General features: G+C 36.8%; 1 long non-coding RNA gene across 1 annotated transcript in view; it reads right to left on the bottom strand.

Annotated features, from left to right (window-relative positions):
- LOC138424290 (uncharacterized) overlaps nt 1-4,798 on the bottom strand; it is a 173,590-nt gene extending 168,792 nt beyond the window's left edge. The window contains exon 1 of the long non-coding RNA XR_011250730.1: nt 4,583-4,798. This is a non-coding gene — a long non-coding RNA (uncharacterized lncRNA). The remainder of the gene's footprint in view (nt 1-4,582) is intronic.
- Nucleotides 4,799-6,151: the final 1,353 nt, after the last annotated feature.

The following is a 6,151-nucleotide window of genomic DNA, read 5'->3' on the forward strand; positions in this document are numbered from 1 at the left end:
TGGGGTTGTGTTTCCTCCCTGTTATTTACCTGGGGCCAAACTATAGAGGAGGTAGTGAAGATAATGGTGACCTCCTTCAAAAGGTCCCATATATACACTGCTACACTGAATGCTCCCAGCACTGCAGCAGGCCACTGCAGACCCACGCCTCCGCCGGAGACTCCCGGACACTTATGGGCAAGTCTGGGTCAGTCCCTTGTGGGGTCACTGCTTCTTTCTCCTGGGCCCTGGTACGCATAAGGTTCTATTTGTGCCCGCCAAGAGTTTGTTTCCCAGTCCTGTGTCAGTTCTGGTGGTTCTATGGTGGGGTTAATGATGACCTCCTCCAAGAGGGCTTATGCCATACCCAGGTAGGTCTGCTGCACCCAGAGCACCTGCCCCTGTGACAGTCCACTGCTGATCCATACCTCCACATGAGACACTCAAACACAGTTCTGTCTCAGTCTCTGTGGGGTCTCTGGGCCCTGGCACACACAAGTTTTGTTTGAGCCTTCTAAGCCTTTCTGACAGGTATGGGGTTTGATTCTAAACATGATTTCGCCCATCCTACTGTCTTGCTGGGGCCTATCCTTTATTCTTGGATGTCGGTTATCACCTCAGAGCCATACCAGTGCCCTATACTCCAATAAAAATATTTTTTTAAAACTATATTGATCAATTCCAATTAAGTTTGTCTGAAACATTAAAAAAAAAATTAGTCCAAGAACTCTGCTAAAAAAATATTATTTTCTTATTCATGTTCCTGATAGAATTAAGACCTTAAAAGTAAAAAAAAAAAGCCTGTGCCCAAATGTACTGTATATGGTCCTTTTCCATGGGCCTCTAAAACAGTCCTTTATTGAAAACAAAGTGCTCTGGCTATAGCTGATTATAAATGCTTTTAGGAAAGTATTACAGAAACATAAACAGACTATCTCTAGATGACAAAAGATATAAAATAGCTGTGGTTAATATATTATTGATAATTTTCAAAAGAGAAAGATCTAATGAGAGTTCATTATAAGAATAATGGAAATGAAATTTAGTTGTTTCTATGGCATATAAAACTAGATAACTAGATAAAAGTCAGTCTTAAAAGTTTTAGACATGTCTATAAACATAATTATTATTCCATTTTCAAAGAAGAGTAGATATTGTATCTAATTTATAAAAATAGATTAACATCTTTACATGGAGAAGGCAACAGCACCCCACTCCAGTACTCTCGGCTGGAAAATCTCATGGATGGAGGAGCCTAGTAGGCTGCAGTCCATGGGGTCGCTAGGAGTCAGACACGATTTCACTTACACTTTTCACTTTCATGCATTGGAGAAGGAAATGGCAACCCACTCCAGTGTTCCTGCCTGGAGAATCCCAGGGATGGGGGAGCCTGGTGGGCTGCCGTCTCTGGGGTCGCACAGAGTCAGACACGACTGAGGCAACTTAGCAGTAGCAGCAGTAGCAACATCTTTACAAAGAAAAAAATCTTCAGGTATAACATATACTAATCCTGAGATATAATTTACCATGACTATACCAAACATGTAGTTATAAAAAGTAAATATCAAGAATATCAAATAAAGAGATTGTCTAAGTCTGGAGTAGTTACAGAGTAGTTCTTAAACATCTATACATTAATAAAATTCCTTTAGCAAGTGATGTTAATCCTCCATCGAAAACTAGTAGTGTGTGAGATGTTAAATTCAAATTAAAAAGTAACTCTAGACCAAAGTGATGTTTTAAAAAATAACTGACAACATGATGTAAAATAATTTTTTAAATAACTGAAATTATACTTTGAAAATATGGTAACCTTACAATGTTGTCTAATATCAGGCAAAGCAACACTGCTACTGCTGCTGCTAAGTCGCTTCAGTCGTGTCTGACTCTGTGCCACCCCATAGACGGCAGCCTACCAGGCTCCGCCATCCCTGGGATTCTCCAGGCAAGAACACTGGAGTGGATTGCCATTTCCTTCTCCTAGGACCCTGATAAATAAAAACATCTCATGGGCACTAAGAGCATTAACAAATCTCTAGGACCTTCCATACAGCATATAATTTCAGAAATATTTGTTTTAATAATGCTTACCCATATAAGAATGACCTGGGGATGGTTAAACATTTCTTTGGATTTGACAATACTTCCCAAGCAGCTCATCATCCCCCCAAATTAACAATTTCTAACAGCATTTTTTTACATGGTGAAAGAATAAATCTTTTGTGATTTCCAGAGGGCTCTCTTAGAAATACAAAAGGCAGTTTCTGCCACAAAAGATATGACTCAAGTTGGGGAAGGAAAAAAAAATAATCAAAAGTTGTTAGGAGATTCACTATTGTAAAGTAATTAGCCTCCAATTAAAATAAATAAATTTATATTTAAAAAAAAGAATTGGATCATGGGTACCTGAATGACAATACAACTCATTTCAAAGTAGCAACAAAACATTTAAAAATAAATATAAAAAATAACATGATTATAGAAAACTTTAATGTGAGAGGTCTTTGTTTTTTTAAATAATCAAGGAAACAATAAAGCCAACATAAACCACAGAAGATTATTCTATAACAGAATCTCTGTTATCTAGATAAACTATGCAGAAGCTAATAACCATTTACAATCTATTACTAAGAGGAGACCCATAATCCCAGAAAATTTTGCCATTTTGAGATAAAGAAAATCAAACTCTAGTTTTGCATTAGTATAATTTGATTCCCAAACTCCTTTAGAAAATATTATAATTAAAGATTTTAAAATTTAAAAAATAAAAAAATTAAAAATTAAATTAAATTAAATTTTTTTAAAAATGAAAATATTATAAATAAATCCATAAAAACCTTAGCCAGCTTTGATTTCAACAAATAAAATTCCCTTTCTAGAAAAGTTTTACAACTTCCTATATCCATTAAGTTTTGTCGTACACCTTTCATTTCTTATTCTAGAACAACCAGTTATATTACTTTAAAACAATACTACTCTCTCTTTTGACAAAAATACATCTTGCATGTCTTGCATACAAAGTTGTTCTTCTTTGCCACTATTGCTCCTAACAGAGTCTCATTCATGTATATTAATTATCACTTTCAACCACAGTAGCTTCTATTCACAGAGAAAACTAGGAGGTGAATAATGTGAACTGTTACACACCAGCATTTTTCAGGAGAGTAGACAAGCTCGTGAATACACATCTCACAACCTCTTACAGCTGTTAAAGTATAACTTCTCAAAACAGCAAACGTGAACACATTTTAAGACCCAAATATACATATATAGTCTCTCTGTCACATGCAAAAGGAAAATAATAGTATAAACTTAAAATTATGCCTGGTAATTAATGCTTCAATATTCTATCTTACTTAAAAATGATGTGGGTATCCAATGCATATTCATTAATTAAGCCAACTAGAAACCTACAAACTGTAAAATGGAACTTTTATTGACATAAATTTAGCCAGAATAGGACTTCCCTGGTGGTATAGCGGATAAGAATCTGCCTGAGAATGCAGAGGATATAGGCTTGATCCCCTCATCTGGGAAGATTCCACATGTGTAGATCAACTAAACGTGTGTGCTATATCTACTAAGCCTGCACTCCAGAGCCGCAAGTCACAACTACCGATTCTGTGTCCCCTAGAGCCTGTGCTCTGCAGTAAGAAAAGACACCACAATGAGAAGGCCATGCACCACAATGAAGAGTATCCTCTGCTCACCTGAACTAGAGAAAGCATGCTCATAGCTGCAAAGACCCAGCACAAAAATTAATTTATTCATTAATTAAAATTCAAAAATGAAAGCTGGCCAGAATAATAATTTGATTAGATTCATATTACTTTTTCATAATCTTAGACACCAACTTCAAGTAATTGTAGTTTACTATATCAGTGAACTTACATAAGTTTAGGAAGAACCTACTCTATAAAAATAAAAATATACATTTGTGTTATACTTAATGGTGGTAACTCCATCCATATCTGTTTTTAATTAAACCAAAATTATTAAAGTAGTCTTATCTGCCAAAGATTTACCATAATTATATGAACTGGAATTCTTAAAATATTTCTGAGTTAGTTTCTATAAACATACCTCTTTTTTCACACTGAAAATATTTGAGGTAAATTTCGCTAACTTCTGGGAATTTTAGGAATCTTCAATTTATATAAGTACTATTTTATCTCCAGGCCATCAAATGAAATTCTTTTAAGATATTTTATAATTCAATTTAGTAATAGTATTGAGAGATAAAAAAATATTATACACTCACCCAATGAAAGGTTAAAGGATTTTTTAAATCAAAGACCTACAACCATACAAAGAAAGAGAAAGCATATGACTTTAATTCTAAAATCTGGCCATGGGTCAAGCATAAACACAGAAATACAGACTGACAAAAGAGCTGTATTCTTTCCAGTGGGTACAAATTCTTAATTGATTTGACCTCAAAGTAGACTGAGAGAGAAACACAATGACTAACAAATCAGATTCTCTGTTGTCTTTTACCCAATATAAACAGGATCTCTTTAAACCATTAACCTGTTTTCAAAGATCACCAAATTTTCAAACCATAAAAACAAAAGCCAGCACCAGAAATCAAAACAGTACTCACAATCAATAATGGGGACTTCCCTGGTGGTCCGGTGGTTAAGAATCCACCTTCCGATGCAGGGGACAGGGTTGATCCCTGTCAGGAAACTAAGATCCCGTGTGCCGTGGAGCGACTCAGCCTGGAGTACTGCAACAACTAAGCCTGCCTGCTCCCTGGCTCTGGAGCCCAAGCTCTGCAACTAGAGAGAATCCTGCATGCTCCCACATTCTGCAACTAAGAGCAGATGCAGCCAAAAGTAAAAATAAATTAATAATTAATTGTTTAAAAAAGAATCAATATTAAATCCTTATCATTGTACCAGTGGACAAGGGTCCAGAGAACAGAACCAGGAGTTGGACTCACTTTTTATGGACCCAGACAGTCAGTCAAGAAAGGAGCACAGAGGGCTTGGAAAAGACTCTTTATCTGGGTGAAGCAAAGGAGAATTCGCCCAGAGGACCAATTCAATCCAAGTCCTTCTGGCACCAAAACTGTGAAAGACAAAAATGCACAAGACAATTAGTTGCAGTTGTTAACTTTTGTAGGTTTACATTTCCTTAAAGGTGTTTAACCTTCCCTAGGTTGTATTTATGTAGGCTATGATTTTATTTAGGTGGTTGCAATAGAGAGACTACTCATTAGTGAGATGCATCTCAAAGGAAAGGAAGAGGGTCTGGGAGTTTTATAGAGTTGAATAAACAAAGAGTAATCCACATATCTTAATGGAGTCTTGAGGCAGGATCCAAAGGGGCTTATTTTGGAACAGGCAAGGTCAAAGTTTTCTTTTGGGGTTAGCTCTTTTCTGGAACCCAAAAGCTGGGGTAGGGGATTTCTTTTGTTGCTTTTGGGAGTACAGGGCTCAGGAAAAGTGCAACATGTGGCTGTGTAAGAATCATTACAAAAGGTTAAGAAGACAGAGACATTCACAAAGGAGTGCAATCCTCAAGGCAACTGTATTTCCCTTAGAGTGTAACATGTTCTGATCATCTCCTTGCCCAAGCAAACAAAACTGATTGCACAACTCTGTTCTAAAATCCTTTGGTCATTCTCCCATGCTGCTCAGTCACACACCTATCTCTTGGTTCCACCTGACTCCATTCTGTTTTCTGCCAACAGCTTCTCAGGAGAAAAAATAGTTTCCACTTTCTTATGCAGAAAAATTAAGTTTGCCTTTTCCATTGCCAACAGCCAACTCAGCTCTGGGCCTCCCTCTGCTGAACAAAGATTTGGACAAAGCTCCAAAATGATCATTTGCCAGATCCTCAGTAAACTTTTAACACAGCTTGACACCCTTCACTAGTGTGTTGGAGAGAATAGGAAGGTTTCATTCCTCCACTTACAATTCAATAACCCCAGAAAGGAGAATTATTTAAAATATGGAGGTCCTATTGGTCCTCCAAAAGGAGTGATTCATTATAGGAACCCTGTTATTCCTCCTTTCTAGAGATGCATTCAACTCTTCTGTGTTCCTCTAACATAGTCAATCTACTTCAGTAACTGCATCCCCACATGGTACCTCACACTTTGACCATGTCAAATTTCACCCCATCAAATGCACTGAAGCATGTTTTCTTTATCCCCGGATCCTAG

This window comes from Ovis canadensis, chromosome 1 (genome assembly GCF_042477335.2).
Source record: "Ovis canadensis isolate MfBH-ARS-UI-01 breed Bighorn chromosome 1, ARS-UI_OviCan_v2, whole genome shotgun sequence".
NCBI lineage: Eukaryota > Metazoa > Chordata > Mammalia > Artiodactyla > Bovidae > Ovis > Ovis canadensis.